The sequence below is a fragment of the Temnothorax americanus genome, unplaced genomic scaffold, assembly GCF_048541705.1.
Source record: "Temnothorax americanus isolate GAGA-0224 unplaced genomic scaffold, ASM4854170v1 Scaffold2, whole genome shotgun sequence".
Taxonomy (NCBI): Eukaryota; Metazoa; Arthropoda; class Insecta; order Hymenoptera; family Formicidae; genus Temnothorax; species Temnothorax americanus.
Genome location: NW_027509338.1, coordinates 6175553 through 6194193, shown reverse-complemented (window position 1 = coordinate 6194193; position 18641 = coordinate 6175553). Strand labels below are relative to the sequence as shown.

At 39.5% G+C, this 18641-nt stretch overlaps 1 protein-coding gene across 2 annotated transcripts in view; it reads right to left on the bottom strand.

The window, feature by feature from the left end:
* Positions 1-18641, bottom strand: part of LOC143896784 (synaptogenesis protein syg-1) — a 143526-nt gene that overhangs the window by 26654 nt on the left and 98231 nt on the right. Inside the window, exon 4 of one of the 2 annotated variants that reach the window (XM_077404805.1) lies at positions 2993-3246. The exons of the other annotated variant lie outside the window; for it this stretch is intronic. The gene's annotated coding sequence lies outside the window, so the exon portion shown is untranslated. The remainder of the gene's footprint in view (positions 1-2992; positions 3247-18641) is intronic. 2 annotated transcript variants of the gene reach the window in all.

Sequence of the window (18641 nt, the reverse complement as noted above, 5' to 3'; positions counted from 1 at the left end):
GAAAGCGGTAAATCTCCATCGATTCAGGCAATGATGCAGCGTTTTGAAGCAGAATGTAAATTCGTAGAAATATTTAAATCCGCTTTCTGATCAAAATTTCGTTTTGCCAGCATCGCGCCTATGATATCGTTTTCAGCGCTCCTCCAGGCTTAACGAATATCGTTTATACGGTCTTTTTCATTTTATCGAGGTCCAGCGCAAATATCCCGTTTAGGCCTCGGCCTAAAATGACTCTAATAACTCGGCATTATGAATAATGTAATATTTTTAGCCACTGTAAAAAAAATAATCTTAGTGATGATTAAAAAATTACTAATCCAATAACTGAGGTAAATGAGTGGCTCCTCGAAAAACACATCACGTATGCGTGATATTAACATATTTAGCTGCAATTATTTTTAATTAAAATTTTGTTAAAAATTAATCAATTAAATTAAATTAATTAAATTCAAATTCAGTAATAATAATTATTATTATATTGGTAAGTATTAACAGCTCGTAATATGAATTCTCGCTATTTACATTTTGTACAAGTATTTAACATGTATGTTTCAGTGAGCAAAGAAGAATTTTTGATAAGTGAATTTCGCGGAATATAATTTTGAGAAGAATACGTTATTATATTGTATACGCGTGATCGGGAAGTGTGTGTTAATATGTAACATTGCACTACCGTCTCTCTTTTCGCGTCCGCGTTCTTTGCAGATGCATTATGAATCAGAAATCACATTAGCATACTCTACACATACATATGAGTGCATTAAGGGCACACGTGGTGATATAGATTTTTTTAGCATACTTTAATATCTGCAGATCCGCCGCGGTTCGATTTATCCGTTGATCGTGACGAACACCGCACGATGCACATCCTGATGATCCCGCATACGCGATATTGATTCTCGCAAATGACTTTCGAGGATTTTTGTAATTTTATTATGCGTTTCGCATTTTTTTTTATTAACTCTTTTATTAACTATGGATGTCGTCTCTTTCAAGAAAGAGACAGGACGGAGAAGGAGGGATGAGGAAAGGAAAGTACCTTCTATGTCCCCAGCAAATGCAATTCCATTTCGCGATAACCAAACTATTGATAGTCGCGCTTTTGACCGTACAGATATCGTAGCGCAGTTTCTACAGTTCAACGAATTATCTAGTTGACTCGAGATAACGAAAGATTGACTATGATCGGGCATCTTTTTTTCTTATCCTTGAATTTCCCCGATAGAGGGTAACAAGAAGACGGAGGGGAGGGGAAGAGAGAGAGAGAGAGGGGGAAAGAGGGCACGTCTACCAGTCACGAAAGGGACAAGTTCGAACTCTCAATCGCCGTTGAAAGTTGTGTGTAACCCGACGTTGGGACGAGAGCTGCACGGAGATTGGCTTTACAAGCTGTTCTAATGAGATAAGTTCGCCCATCGTGCCTTACTTTTAATATCTCTTCCACTTCCTCCACCCGCCTTTCCTGGGCGCGCAGCGCGCGCGGCCCTTAACGAGCGAAATATTGTCTGACGTCGCTTCCGGCAATTTTACTCGTCACCAGCCTCGGATCTCGTCTGAGCGAGAATCGATTGCTCCGATCGGGGGCGCAATGCCCTCGCGGGTCCCCTCGATACCGGCGCCCATCGCTTTTTTTCTCGCCACGTGAAATTTTTGCGATCCGACGTACCCGAGGGCGGTCAATACGTTAGCGACTTGAGTCTGCCATCAGCAACACCTGTACGGGACATTAAAGGGCCGAAGCCACGGCGACGACCTTCCCCCCTCCTTCACCCTACGCTCGTCTTGAATTAATTACATTCATATAGTAGATTATTCGGCGTACGTCGGCTCGCGATTACGGCGGTGAAAAGGCGGGGAAAGCAATAACTTGCGCGTGTGTCACTCCAAAACACATACACGCATCTTAATAAAAATTTTTATTATATTTTTATATACTTATATATTTATATATTTTGTCAATGTATATTAGCCGTTAAATTGAAGTTGAGAGAGAGACGTCTTAAAATTAAGAAAAATAATATGATAAAAAAGAATGTTCTTTGTTTCTTCTTCTTTAAAAAGCATAATAATTTAATTAAAATTTAAAATATTCTTGAGTCCAATAAATAAAGAAGATATAGATAGAAAGCCATTTTTCGTAAAAAAAATAGGAGTTTTGTAGCTTTTAATTAATTGCGATGTAACAAACGAAATAAAGAAGTCGCCGATTTGACGAATATCGATTGATGTTATGAATCAGTTTTGACCAATATTTGTTTGCAAGCGCGCTTTTTCTCTCCTCTCTCTTTCTCTCTTTTTGTAGTGTGTTAAGAGCATTTACTAGATTGAAAAATCGCTTGCGCAAAGAGAATATATTCATATATGAAATAACACTGCGGTTTTTATCAATATTTCGTATAGCGTATAAAAAAAAACATCGACACTCGTACATTATATGCGACATATATACAGATACACATATATATACATACACATAATATGTATATTGATTACATTTATATATATATTTGCATAGGTTACGTAGGTGTTGAAAATTCCATGTCAATCATGGAAGTAACTTAAACATTGATTTAAAAATTGGTATCTAAGGAAAAAAGATTTTAGGATATTTCTGTAACCGCAAACGTGAAAAAGTAATCTCACAAAATTAAAGTTAGAGAACGTAAAGAAAAAAAAACGTTAAATTGGGCAATTAATATACTTCTTATGTTCTTATTTTTCAAGTAGACCTCTCAATTGCTTTACTAATATAATCACGGGGTAATCGCACGTTCTGGTCGCGCGGTGTGTCAAGAAAAAAAGAAGAGGGAAGAAAAACTCTCCAATGGCTTTAGGCAGAATGGGAAAGAGTTAACGACCTACGGAATGTCCGATAATTATCCCGCAGCCGAGGTAGCGAAGGTGAATTGTACCTGGGATATTTTGTGCAAGCTTGCACCATGTGTCGCAAAATATCAGCTTAAAAGCATGCGTTTATTTTTTGATAAATTACCCCGTTAATCGGCTCTAGTGGAGGTTGGCGGCGCCCGGTGCCCCCAGGAGGGATGAAATCTGCTTCACAGCCCTCCACCGTCCCTACCGCCATCGGCTCGGGGATTCACTGCCGTCCTGCCTTGCCGTCCTTCAGTTATTCAGTATGTCTTTTTCTATCCGTATATACTATATTTCGTAAATAGATGGGGTTTATACAGTCCCGGAGATTTTTTTTTATGCCGCGCATTGCACGCACCGTTGACTTTCCGCGACCTGTGAAGTATTAGAGAACTAAATTATTGCCAGTAATTATTCCAGTAAACATAGTGCCACTAGATAACCGAATTTAAAAGCAATCCTACCGACTCGCGTCTCTTTCCGGTCCTTCCTTTCTCCCGCCGCGCCGCGTTCCATTAACGCCGTCCGCGATTCTAAACGATTCGATACTCATTTAACCGTATCTATTGATGAATCTCGTAGAATAATTATTGTTAATCTGTCAATAAATCTCGCACGTCTGACAAAACGCAATTCAATCTATTTCGATTCCGCGGCGGTGAAAACAGTGCGATGGACTTATGTATAAATAGGTCGTAATAACAAATATAAAATTGTATGTGCTATTCGTATCGTGTATCAAACTTGTGTCTTGAATACATTTTGACACACAGCTTTGTAAGATCTTTATAAGATACTTAATTCCTTCATTAACAAAATTCATCCCTTTTCACATCAATTGGTATTCATTAAATCGGCGACTTCTGCAACATTTCTCTCGTTATGTTGTAATTAATTGAAAACTAGAAAATTAATATAAAAAAATATTTACGTACCTCTTAGTTATAAAATTATCGATCTCTTTTAGTTACCTAATATATGTATAATTACAATAAAGGGATTAAAAGCTTTAATGATAAAAAAATCCATTAAAATTTTGAAAATTCTTTTTGAGCATATTTTAATATTATCTTGATTTGCGTTTTTATAATAGTTCTGCGCAGCCAAAATATAATATAATACTATAGTTAACATATTTAGAAATATATTTAAATATACATTTGAATAATTATATATTTATACATTAGTATTTGCGGTTGGATCTCGTGAAAGGAGTTTGATTGCAGGATTAAAAAATCGTGCAATTTTCTCTTCTTTTTTCGCAATATGCAATCAATTCAAGTTTAGCCGTCGATTTGCCGCGCGTTGCCTTAAAATGCACGGTATCGCGCATTGCATTTAGCAATAATATTTAACAACATATGAATGTAAAACCTATTCGAGCTGTATTGGCGGAATATTCAATATGCTTACATTCGGTGCTCTTGATAAATGAAGTACTATTAATTAATTGCTCAGCGAAAAAAATGGCATTCTACAAATTTTATCCCTGTAATTCGCTCGTTTTCGACGAGCGTTACATTCCTCGCGTATGTTATCGGACAATATTAATCATCGTATGAAATCGAACCACTCGATATTTAATCGACTTCCGGACCTGGATATGAAATATGTTTGAAAATGATTGGAAATGAGTCTGCTCGTGGCAGCTGCTTCGCATCGCCGCTGCGTTTTAGTCTGTTTCGTTCGTAGTCAAAAACAATGTCGTGCGCAAAATATGCGCTTTACTGTTGGCTTTATGATACGTCACAAACAATAACTGAAGGGTGAATGACAGAGCAATAGAAGAGACTCTAGTAATAATTTCAGGGTAATTGATCTAGAGGTCGTCAAAGCAACAATTTGTGAACTAACTCTATTTATTCGTTACAATACGCCTTGGTATCAGAAATAAGTATCTAAATTTGATTTCCTGTGCGTGGAATAGCTTTCTGATATGTTTTTCCCAAGGCTTCAGTTTGTCAATCTCACGTTTTCTGGATTTGGTTTGGTGAGTGAATTTCACATCTCTCTTGTCGGTTAGACCAAATTTTCATTTCCAGTCCGAATATTTTGCAAACTATGAATATTTTTGATATTTTCTCTTAAACATTACACTTTGTACATTCCATTTTCAAATACTCACTATTTCTTATTTATAATTTGTATTAAATTATTAATTACATGTTACGTAACGTTAACTCACGAACAACTAACCACGTTTGACTCTCAAAGCTCATTTTTCCTCTTTTACAAAGTAAAAAATAAAATGTTAATCGTAACATTTTTCAAATGTCCCAGAAAGTCCACTCTAAATTTTGAGTTAAAATAACTCATTCATCGTGTGTTACTTGTTGACAAATTAGAAATGTTAATTTATTGACACTATATTTTACATTTATATTTGTTCTTTTAACTTTAAGTATAATGTAAAAATAACTTGTAAAAAATGTCGATATAACATATTTGAATAAACGATAGTTATTATATTTCAACTTAAAGAGAAATGTTTTGAACATTTGATTGTAGTAAATTTGATTATTTTGTATGTCAAAGTTTACGATTATTTGAGAAGATTTACTTTAACTTTTGTTTATGTTAAAATAACTTTAAGGCGTGTTGATTTTTTGAAATAATTATGTTAAAAGAACTCAAAATAATATTCAATTTCTAAATGACATACATAAAGTGTTAAGTTATCACGTTGACATTAATATAACACATGAAAATGTTACGAAAATAATAACATAGCTGTTGTATGTTAATTTTACATTGAAATAATAGTCAAATCTTGGTGACACAAAAAAATTTTAACGTTTGGACGCACGATTTTTTACTGTGTACTCGTTAATTAATTTTAATGCCGAGAGTCTTTAGTTAATTAGTCTTTTATTTGAATAACATTCTTTCAAAATTTCAACTAGCTGATGGTCAAAATAATAAGATAACGCTTGAGATGTTACATTTAAGATTAAATGATACTTCAAACAAATCAATAAAATTGCGAATGAAGGATTCTCAATAGTCTCGAAGATTTGAAGCTTTTTTCCCGATCTCCTTTGCAACATGTAATTACGTAATAGTCACGCGCGAATTATGCGTGCATAAAATCGCCCGATCCAATTATCGACAACGCGGTCGCTATTGACGGTAAGGGGCGAATTGGATTATTTTTGTTAATATTCCGCATATATACATACCGACCGACGTAAATACGTATGGCCGCCGGGCCGTGCACGCGCTTCATTTCCTCGCTGGGAAATTGCGTTTCGAAAATCCATTTTCAATCTTCGTACGCGGACTCTTTCTAACGGGCGTAGGCCATACGCGTTCATGTACGTACGCATGTGCCGTGACGTTCTATTCACAAGCATAACGCGCAAATACTTATCGGGCGAATTTATGTTTTGTCTCGTGCTTAGCTACGTGTCTCGCTTCAAGATACGAGCGATGAACGGATCGTTGTTCTCTCTTGCTTGACATGTTATATTTTCTTTTAGAAATTCACGCGAGTGTGAACAATAATTCCTGGCAATGTTCCTCAAAAGTGATCGAATTGGTAATCAGACTTTTGTATTCGAATTTATAGCAGCTCAATTGTTAACTTATTTTGGGTAACTTGTTGAATTGACCCTTTAAAACTTTAACCCTTTCGAGACTCCAGATACACATATGTACCATCAAGTTTAAATTTACAACTAAAGTTTTATTTACCATTAAAATTGATTTCTGCATATATACTATTTATCGCGTCTTTGTAGGTGAACACTTAGGGTATCGCGGCATCGGCGCGAAATATTGTGCGTCGATTATTAATATTTCTTTTAAAAGAAAAAGATATTATGTTTCGAAAATGTATCTTCTAGTTAAAAGAAATATAAGAAGATGCAAAAGATATACAGAAAATAACATTCAAACAATTTGTCAAGAATGTGGGCATTCCTTTATTCAAGAAATGTTTTGCGTTCTATCATTCTTAGGAATGTTTTGTAATTTTTTCTAATATAAAGTAATGAAATCAAAAACTTTTTACATTTTTATTTTGTAAATAAAATTCTTTGCTTAGGTTTAATAGCTCATATATATAAGTACCAAGAAAAAATATTAATGGTATAAAAATATAATAATAATAATAATAATAATAATAATAATAATAATACAAAAAATACAACAAAGTTTTCTACTGTCCTGGATTGATATCATCTTGAAAGGGTTAAGGGAAATATTATTCGTATAATATACTATAATATGACAAGAAAAAATTTACAGCGTTATGAATTATTATAATATATAGCGCGATCATTTTCTGTATGTATAAATACGTTAATGAGAATAATCATAATAAGAGACGCAAATAACGTTGTGAATGTTATTATGCGTGTATGAACTGGTCGAGGGAAATGCGAATGAATAGAGCACAACATTTCTACGCGTTAGCTTGGTGCTCGAAAAGCGAGGTAGGCAAGACATTCTTGTTATTCGGTGGCGCGGCAAGCGTAAGCACTACAGCACGCTTGGAGAGCAAGCCTCTTCGTCCGAACTTTGAGGCCCCTCCACAAGTCGGTTCACAAATTGGACTCGCAGTTGGTTAAAGTATAATTGGCATTCGTTTCTGATAACGAAGCGTCGACGCCGGCCGTCTGTCCTGACCATGCGGATGTAGACCTCTGATTTCAGCGCGTTTTCGCGTTCGTGCCTCTCCCGTGTCTCGCCGCGGCATGATTAGACCGAGGAAGAAAGGCAGAAAACGTTTTCTCCTCTAATGATTACGTCTCAATAATCCGGATACCAATAATTAAGAAAGGCTATACCGCGGAGTTACGCGATGCAGATATATATGCCACACAAACAATTATAGAAGTTCTATAGGTTTTTATTAAAAAAAGACAGAGAAAGAAAAATATAAGGGAGAAACTCTTTGACGAATTGGAAGTCTCGAGCCTTTCTTAAAATTCACAGGATTGAATGGTAACCGTTAACAAAAGAATTTTACAATGCGTGCTTTATTAGCACTAGCTTCTTTGGCAAAAATAGAAATATTTTGGATATTGAAGACGGATATTTTTATTTGCCCGACATAAGAAAGTCGTGGATGAATAGGCATACAAGAAAATGCGGCAATAAAATTTCAAAACAAATATATATACATTTTTCCTATTATTTTCTTGGTTTCAAGGATTGCCGTAAATAACGCCGTTTATTAATCCTGCAGACGTGTTCTCGCCATTAATTCTCACATATGTGTGTACCTTGCGTTTATATCAACCTGTCCGTGCCATCGATCATTTTGAGCAAAACGCGAATGGGACAACGGAGAAACTGGAGCGGAACGTATGCGACAGTGTCACTATTCCTCCCAAAAAATCTATGTCCCTGTACGAAATGTACAAGCATCGACGTGTTTCCGTGATGCTCTCGAAGGTGTTCTGTATATCCGAAGGAAAAAATGAGATAGGCCTCTGGCCACGCAGGATCGATAGGTCTTCACGTCTAAAGAGATCGTGAGTGAGACGAGAGTGAGACGCGGCCGCGCGTAATCCCGCGTACGTTGTCGTGCTTCCAGTTCCGCGTCGTCGTTGCGCAACATTACGAAAGTTCGCGGAAAGAAGAAGAGGAAGTCGAACGCGCGCGTACGAGGACCGGGGTATATATCGTATGGCGTGTGCAAGGCGTGTTCCTGTCGGGAACCATCTCGATGGGGATCGGGGCCACGCTGCGCCTGACTGTTTCATATTTAAAGTATATTTTCGTCGATGGCACATTTATTGACGTGGACGCGGATACGCGTCTTAGCGCGGCCATCGACAATATATTCCCAGTATCGGGAAGGGAAGCATCATTTCCGGTGGCTTCTCCGATGAAGAAACCTGCCAGTCAGAGCCAGCCCGCCCTCCTCCCCGTTGCTTCGGCTTACAGCTTACTTACGGCTTGCTTCATGCCTCTCTACACCTGGCTGGATGTGTATAGGCATCGAATACCGACAGGCAGCTCTCTCGCCGTCTCTCTTATACTGCTCCTTTTTCTCACTACCGCCTCTTTCTCTCTCTCTCTCTCTCTCTCTCTCTCTCTCTCTCTCTCTCTCTCTCTCTCTTTCTCCCTTTCTTTTTCCAATCTCTTTCCTTTTTCCTTCTCCGACGTCGTCCGCCGCTGCCTCCTCGTCTTCGAAATCTTCTGCCAGTTCCTATGAAAGTTGCGACCTGATCGATCGAATCGCTTCTCCCCTCTCGACCTCTCTCGTTTACGTTCTCCCGCTCTCTCACTTTCTTTCTTCCTCTCTCGCTTTCCTTTTACATCTGTCCAAGATTTTCTCCATTCCTGTCTCGCGCTTTCATCCCTTCGATGAGTTGCGATGCCGTAACAACCGTTTCGTTCGGTCTATCTCAAGATTTGGGTTACGATTCAATTACGAGTTGTAGCCAATGAAAAAGGTGGTGTCTTCGAAACAGCAGGCTTCACTAAATATTTCGAACGTCGGCGTGCCAATTCGGATTTTACGCGGCCACGGCGTTCGAATAGGCTTCGAAGCATGGCATTTCTTGCGGGGATAGATATGTATATATATTCGGCGAATCGACTGTGTAATGTGTTACAACCATATAATTAATTTCGATCAACTATTTATAAAGTTACATTGATTTCCTTCAATATATATATGATTTAAGTTTGGGACTCACAATCAGTTCAGTTCAAAAATTTAATTGAAGCTTCGTAACTATTTTTCCAAAATTTATTTTAAACATTTGTCTAAAGTGGATCTTAAAGATTATGGATTTGATGCGTTTCAGCCTCTTGAATGTCCTCTGCTTTCGATAATTTTATTGTCAGAATTATTGTACAATTATTACACGTTCTGTTCGCTTTTATTATTATTATATCAGAGCCATTTGCGATCAACACAATGGCCGGGAGGCCTATAATTTTGCGCAAACATATATTATGTTGGCCGATATGAGTACACACATTTATATGTGTGTGTATGTAAAATTATTATTATGTATATAGCGCTATATGTACATATGTTATGTAATATTACGTATAACATGTATGTACATACATAGATATAGCGCTACACACACACACACACATACACACACACACACACATACACACACATACCATTATACACGCCGCCGGGAGCCGAGAGCTTTGCGCGGCAAGACTTTGACCGCGCAATCCGCGGGCGGAATACTAACTCACCTAATACAATCAATTATTTGCCGCGGAGAACATCCTCTCCTTCTGCTTTACTTCCAGACTTCGTAGTGGTCTACTCCCGCATCTACACCCACCGTTCCCTATCTCGATCTCTTTTCCAATCTCTATATCCTCAGCCGGAACGCCGTACGGGCTCCGTGTGTGAATACCGACACACGCGCGAGACACCATAGCTATTTAGGTGGCACACTCGTACGACGCCGTCGGTGTTCTACTTAGCATTTATATGTACATTAATGGACGCCCATACACGTGTATAACGCGCGTATATACCCTCGATCTGAATCTTTTCTCTCTATACACAGACATATATAACTGGGAACGGAAGGTGGATCTTCGCCCCCCGTCCCTCCGCGCCCCATGCTACCTTTTCTTTTCGAAGAGTTTGATATTAGTTTGGGATCGGCGGTGGGTGTTGGTGCTGTCGGTGCTTGTGGTTGTGATCGTTCGACTGCGGCTACGGAGGAGAGCATAAGAGGTGGCAGCTGCCGAACAAGGTAGCCACCCTTGTCCGTGGGGTGGGCTACCTCATTGTTTCAGCGTAATTGTCGGACAAAAGCAAACTTGTTTCATTCAACGCTTTCATCAGGCGGGTTTCCGCCGTCCGTAACTTGGATTCGCCTATACCTCTCCAACACCGCTATTTACATTCTGATAAGATTCACGGAAGAGAGTACGATTTATAGGATCGACCGGGATAGTCAGAAAAGAGGGAAGATTAGCTACGCGACGCGTGCAGAAGCGTTATTACGATGGATGCGTGACGACTGCGTGGAATTAAATTGGGATCAATTACCGTGATTGTCCTGCGCGAAATGCGAACGCAATTCGATACGAAAACATTATAAATACAACCATATGCAATATGCAGTAATTATTCATATTTTAATTACTTATCTGTATTATATGTATAAATAACGCGGTAAATACGATGTATTTTAAATCCCCGGATTTATTGTTGCTTGTTGTACCGTGCGTTTTGTAACAATATGTCGCACGTGGTTAAAATTGAAAACCCTTGGACAGGATTAAGTGTGCTGAGCTGAGAGCAATTGTCTTAATTACCGCTGGGCTTTTCAGCATTTCCGGAAGTTCTTGCGACACACACACAACGGGATGTGTATATTAAATACATATAAATATGTATATAAATAAAATAATAGCTGTTGAGCATAGATGCCACGCGTTTATACTAATTATTTATTACGATCAATACAGCTTCCTGTGACTTTTCTGATATTCTCATGCTAAAATATTATACGAAAAAAAAAAAAAAAAAAACAAGGAAGTCTTCCATCATCCTGAAATTGGGCAATATACCACCAGAAGTTATGATATTAAGCATAACAAACGATCAATCACCATTCTTTCCCGATACGACTTACGTGGATGTAATTAAATTGTTCACTATTAGTCTTTTGATATATACCCAGCGAGATGCAGCAATTTATATGCCTGTGTATGTACGTGCGCGCGCGCGCGCGCATATATGCGTAAACAAAAAAATATATTGATTGGTTTGTCGCAAGATACGCTATCTACCGAATAATCTTCTAGTTTGTTTGACACGCATCGTATACGTATGCATCGTCCGAGCGGCTCGGTTCATTTTTAGCCATTGCGTCAAAAGAAGAACGGGATACGCCCGCGAGGGCGAAACGATAAATCAAAACTTCCTTCGTATACGCAAGAATCCCGATGGGTGAGTGGGCGCATTCGCGGCACGGGGCACCGGGAACGGAGATTGCGTTCGATGTATTCCACATAATTACTTTCGTCTGCTCGATCTCTCGGATATATCGTCGGTGGCTGCCACGGACTCGCTGCAGCTGTTACTTCTTGTTACGCTTGCGAAACTAGGTACGCGTGTTAAGTTCTGCAGTTGCAGGGAGGTTTTAGAAGGGTTTGTGATGGGGGAGAGGGGGAGAGATGGAGAGAGGTAGGGCGGATAGGAAGGGGTAGATGTCGAAGGAGAGGAGCAGTAGTGGTTGGCACCGAGGGGGGGGGGGTAATGGGGGGTAGGAGTAGGTAGCCGGGAGAGGGCCGAGCGAACGAGCACGTACGTCATTAGGTTTGCACCGTTGAGGAGAAACTGTTTAAATTCCCCCGTCAGTCTCTCGGCATCATACACACTCGCGTACGTACCGTAAACCGGTGGACACCGACGGAAATAAAATGTCGGGAACGAGAAGATAACTAAGCGTTTTTGAGAAGTCGCCCGGTCCTGAAGAGCCGGCTGACGCACTGTTAAGGGCGCCGGCAGTTCGGCCGATTGAAATGAATTACATCCGCTTCGGGATAACGAGGCAAGTTGCGCGCCGTACGAAGATGCGATAAATTTTACACGATAAAAATATCTATATACGTTTGGTCGATGCTCGGGTAAAATATCTCGTACAACATTTCTGCGTGTTACTTATAATTACTTATAATTATTTCACGTGCAGTTGCACGCGCTATCGCAAACTTATTTAAAATTGAAATTTTTAACGTCGGATTATTAGATTTGTTGAATATGGTTTCGATAAAATAAATTAAATTGTTCCCCACGTAATGGAAACAAGTAAGTTTTTCGATAGTCAGTGAGAAACGGTGATGTGATTTCTAAAATAAAAAAAATATATATATAAAATGGAATTGAAAAAGAGCATTGAGAATACAACGCGGTTGTTGATGTAAATTGTCAGAATAATACGCAATCTACGTTGGACAAACTATAAGACAACTAAACTAGAATTTCGGAACATTGTATCCGTAAAAATACATCCACTCATTCTGTCATCACTGAACACCGAATTAATTTCAATCGTGACTTTAATTGGGAAAACCAAACTTCATCTTCTTTAATTTTAAAAATTTGTTTAAATATATGATAGCATAACATAATCTCTTATATTGAAATTTTGCGAAACTGTGTTTTATTCCAAAATTGCATATTAATTAAAGAATGAAATTTATATGATTCTATATTTATATGCACACCATTTCGTGCATAATTCGTTAGATATAAGAATGATTTTATACGATTATATTACTGACAAACAACAGCTGTTTCGTTACGCTTTTGTTTGATGTAAATGTAAAAATTTTAGATAAACAGAAATTTTTAATCAAAATGTTTGATTTCTGAGATGGCCCATATTAAATTATAAAAGAATAGTCTCAACCTATAAACAATTTTGTAATTTATCGACTATGTTTTTCATCATGTGTGATCAATTGATGTAATCTTTTACCTCGGTTTCAATTTTCACACTCACGTTCTCTGGATGACATTAAATTGATTTTGATTTGTTTAAATTCAATTTCTAATTGTTTGGGTTTGACTATATTACAGACAATGATCATTTAGTCTATAGTTACACGCCAACTTTCCAACATAAAACTATACAGCTTTTTGACTTTCTAATCTTGAAGCACTCATTTGTAGCTTAAAGCATGAGAAATAACTATAAGTTTATATTTTTCTTTTGACATCGTTGAAGATGGTACAAAACGGAGCCGAAACGTTTGTATCGCTTGTTAATTTTAAATAAATTACTATTATTCTGAAAACTTACGCACCAACAATCGCATTGTACTCTCAATGCCTCTTTTTGAACTCTATTTTATTAGTTTCATTATCGAGAGTCCTAAGTTAATTTTTTTTCACTGAAAAAAAAAAAAAGATTTTTTTACATACAGAATATAATTAGCATTGTGTGAGGGTTGTCAATACAAAATTAAATAAGAAGCCATGGAAAAATTGTGATATCATTAAAGCTTTTAATATGTAATTTCTTGTGCTGTCCAAGCTCTCACTCTCTGCCTCTTTTATTTGTTATCAGTCTTTATCGATGTTGCCCTTGGGGTCTTCTACTGAATCGCAGATTCGTAATGCGACGTTCCATGACCCGTTTCCGTTCCTTCCGATTTTACGGCAACTTGAACTCTTCCTTCGATTTCTCTAAGAAATAAAAGTTTAGGAAGCGGACTAAAAAGACGGTTCCTGTTCTCGTGCACTCTCTTGGCGATCCCATGGTCGAAGTGTATCAAAGAGGTCAGGAACGAGAGAAGGTACGCGGAAGCGTTGTAATGCTCGGGAAGGGGGGGAGGGGGATACGGGAGGGAGCATGAAGAGATATAAGAAAGAGCGTCGAGGATTCATGAGAACTGGAATGCCGGTCTTGAGGGTATCCCGATCCCTCTGAATCAATTAAGATGAAAACGCGACGCCGTAATCGATACGTCGGCGTCGCCGTCGGTTGGAAAAGATAAGTCACTAGCTTAACTTCCGCGTACGTGTGTTGTGTGTACGTGTATACACGTGTACGCATTTATCGGTGAACATGTATATATATACCCGTAGACGTACCACGCTGCGCTGAAGATTCACACCCCAATCAACGGTGGGACGCCTAATATTTACGACCGGAGTCATGACTCCAGTCGTTTCTCCTCGGCAAGTCTCAACCGTTCACTCTTCCCTGCCCTTCCTCGATCTCAATGTCCCCGATGCAATCCGCAGCGACCAGGTATTTCGTGATACCGGATGATATTCGCGCGGCGATTACTTGTAATTTTCGTGAGGTCGGAAAGCCAGCAGAGTTACGCCGAACGGAACAATCTCCTCGATTATTGGAGCCAAGTTGCTTCCTAGTCTCCTCGCTTAATTGTCAAGTGGCATGTTTCGTTAGCATGTAAATAAACATGCTTCTCAAAAAGAGCTCTTCAATTAATTAAACGCGCGTTATTATAATACACATCTATGTTTAAATATATAAGGATAGTATTTACCAATCGGTAACAGCAATTATTTGTATCGACAATTGTAATTTATTGTAATTATTTGCTTTCTAATCTTCTCGTTAAGAATGTCAAATTCTTGTGTTTTGTACGGCAGATTTTGCGCACGATTGTTTTTCGCACGAGCTATTTGATCCACGATCAACGCAATTTTGCAACAATTACGGCATTGCCTTATCTCTACATTGCCTTATTAGTTATTGGACATAGCGGCATGGGAGCTAACTCGGCTGTTCTAGCCATCTCCTTTTTTGCCTTCCGACTTCCTCCTGGCGCTTCTCTCGAGCTAAGCGTGAACGTGCAGGGCCGGCCTGGCGCACAACTTTCCTGCGATCTTGATTTCATCAACGTGTCTCCTTTTATTGTTGCCAGTTTAACGTGGCCTTAAATATTTTGCCATTTCGAGACGAGCCGGCGGCGCTCGCAGCCAGGACAATACATTTGCTCGCGTGCTGGGGCCAATCAAGCAGCTATGAAAGATCACGTCCAACCCCAACCCCGCAGTCCGCAGTCATCTCTGCAACCTTCGGAGCTCACCGCCGACCATCCCTTACTCCAGACCGTGGCGCTCTCGCCCTCTCTTTCTCCCTTCGGTATGTATAGGATAGATAGGTAGCCCCTGAACGGGTAGGTTGGTAACCGTTACGGCTTGCTTATATCCGCAACGCTCCCGTACGCTCGTGTATTTTAGACCCGTTTCACTCTGCTAACGCTAACCCACGGCGGCAGCAACGCCTCTGTCAGCACGTCCTCCAACCGAAGTTCATTTATTTCTGTAAAAATCCGAGCGCGCTGACTCTTTTCGATCAGTACGAGATGGGCGGTGCGACAGATCGAGAGTTATATACACGGAATGAAAATGATGAACGTGCGTACAAATGTGAAAAACAGTCTATTTCGCATTCTCTCTAGCTAGCCATATCTTTGAGGTTTTAATTTTTGGGAATTTTATTTGAAATTTATTCATTGGAATTATCACAACACACACTAACACATTTGAGAACGTTTCGAGATGTGATAGATTAAAGTTTTATAGACAGTGCATGTTATTATATCTGATAATAATTATAATTTAACGGACACGTCGGTAATTCGATCAGCAGCCAGATTCTCATGTGCTCGATGCGTATTCAAATATAGGTCACGCGTGTGCTCCGGTAAATAGCGCCGTCGCGTCAGTGCGCACAGCAACAACTATAGTCTTAGCCCGAGTATACAGTAATTCTGACATTTTCTTGTTGGGTCATAGATTTCGTCGAGTCGGCGAAATCTCATCTCTTCGTCGTTCAAAAATTCGAACGGCGCGGGACATTCGTGACTCTACTCGATGATATCCGATCCCGCAAATTTCTCGGACTCAGCTTTCCTTTAAACGCGACAAACCGTAATTCTTTTAAGGACTTTACGAGACGCTAAGGCGAGTCGAGGCAAAAATTAAATCATTCCGAGGAGAAACGACGTTATTTTACTCGCTAATAATGAAAACCGGCGAACAAACACGAAAGGGATAAATAAAAAGAATAAAACTCGACACGAGGTACGTGCAGACACACACACACACACACATACACAAAAAATAATGGTTTTTGTGTTGCTTTTAGGTGATAAATTCTTGTTATCCGGACTTATGTTTTTCTGAAGTAAGGGAACTTCTTTGACTATTTCAATTTTTATATTTACACCAACTATCCAGAACAATACCTCGCGACAAAGAGGACGCTGAGTATGAGTATCACAATTGAAATGTGACATTTTAAATTTACCATAACTCCCAAGCTCCCCAAGCTTGACGACCAATTATTATCAAATTTAATGTCTCCTCCGAAATCTCCGCCGAAAGATAGCCCAGTTTCTCCGCACGAGCCCCACTCGTGCGGGGGGGTGCAGTTTGGAATATAAAAATTCCCGTGATCAGGTGGACTCGAACTCGGTTCCTCGGAGTTACGAGTCTGGCGCTTTACCACAAGACCACACTGCCACCCTACACACGCACGCACACAGCGGATACATATCTGAAGTAAAAAACGATGCGATAATTAAATCTCAGAATGTATAAGGTATTCCGGAATAATATCGAAACATTTTGCAAAGTTAAAAAAGAGGGAGCCTGATAATCATTTTAAAATAAAGAACAATTCACAAAAACGGAGAAATGTGTCTTTATTTCGCATTAGAGAGCTTTGTAAATATGTTTTTATTGGATTTCTTCCACTATAATTGTATGAAAACGGTCTCTACGAGAAACACCAGCAGAAGTATTACTTCTACCGGGATAATGGCGACCTGCCAGATAATCAATGACATTCCAGATAATCAGGAACATATTCACGAATGTCAGAGGTTCAATGGTTTGCCGCTGTAATGTCTGCAACGCCGCCACGGGTCACCGTTAAGCAATTATTGTAAAAGCAATTACCGCGCTCTCTCTAAAAGATCAAAACAAGACTTTTTCGGCTGTAAAAGTTATTTGTTTCGTTTATTTCAATTTGCTTCTATCGTCGTTTTGAACGGCATCTAAATGATTTTCAAAACTCTAGCGCAAAATTTTTTCCATGCACACAATCGTTCATTCGCTATCTTAGTAATCCTTAATTACTATACGCTATAAGATATTCCTGACGTTAATACTCTGTATTAACGCATTGTTACTTGATAAATCATGTACTGATTTTAACATTCCCTGATTATATTGCGTCAAAAATTATGAGTTTCTATAAACAATGAATTAAGCAAATGTTAGACGATTTTACGGTAATGTATCATCAAATCTCATCGTGATCCTCTTTCGACAAGCACGCGAGAACTAGCGAAAATCTTATCATAATACTGTACTCTAAGCATTTACGCATAGCCGCTTTTCGTTTTAAGTAGCTGCTTTCGTTATGTTAACGTCACGTAATCTGTACTTGTATGCCGTGTATGCATATAGCTATATTTGCGTATGCCGAGGCCGAAATGAAATAGAGACGGATTTAACACAGTCGACTCCGAGGTCACCGGTGGTATCTGGTCTCTAAATCTCATTCTCGCATTTCAGGACACGGTGTATATTCACGGAGAGAGTATACAGTAGCAAAATTTACCGGACTCAAAACGGAAATATGTGTCAAGCTTCGCGGGTCAGTCTCTCTTCTCCTCGAGGGGAGTAGAGGGGGGAAAAAAACCCAGGGACTGTGTGTAAAACCCGTAATTCCGTAGAAAGCGTGACGCGACTCTAGATTCTAGTATTGATATTGAAGTTGCATTTTGTAGATTCAGGATGTAAACTCTCGTGTGCGAGCGGCAATAAGTTTCATCGTACATAAGCGTACGACGTGTACACCGGGGGGGATGAGTAGATACACGCACGCGCCCCAACATGAAAATGATGCGAGGATGCTCCGTTTGGACGCGTCCTCCCCCCCCCCCCCGTCGAGGGGGAAAGGGAGAGGAGGGGGCGGGGGCGGGGGCGGGTGAGGAAGACGACGATTCCGTGCGCCGAGTATGGATGGTGAAGGCTATGGGGGCGAGGGAGGAAGGGCTTGGTATTCCGGTGACGATCTGGGCTGCATCGCATCACGTATGCCGCACCTTGACTACAACATAGGCCACAGGTTTACACGTATATATGGAGATATTCGGATAGCGGATCAGCGATACCCCGGATACGCGCTCATCAAGCCATCCCGGCCGCCCGCGTTAAATTGGAAGACACTTTGAGCGTCGCCTGCTCGCCCGCTTGCTTACTTTGCGAGCAAGCAAGAGAAAGAGAGAGAGAGAGAGAGAGAGAGAGAGAGAGAGAGAGAGAGAGA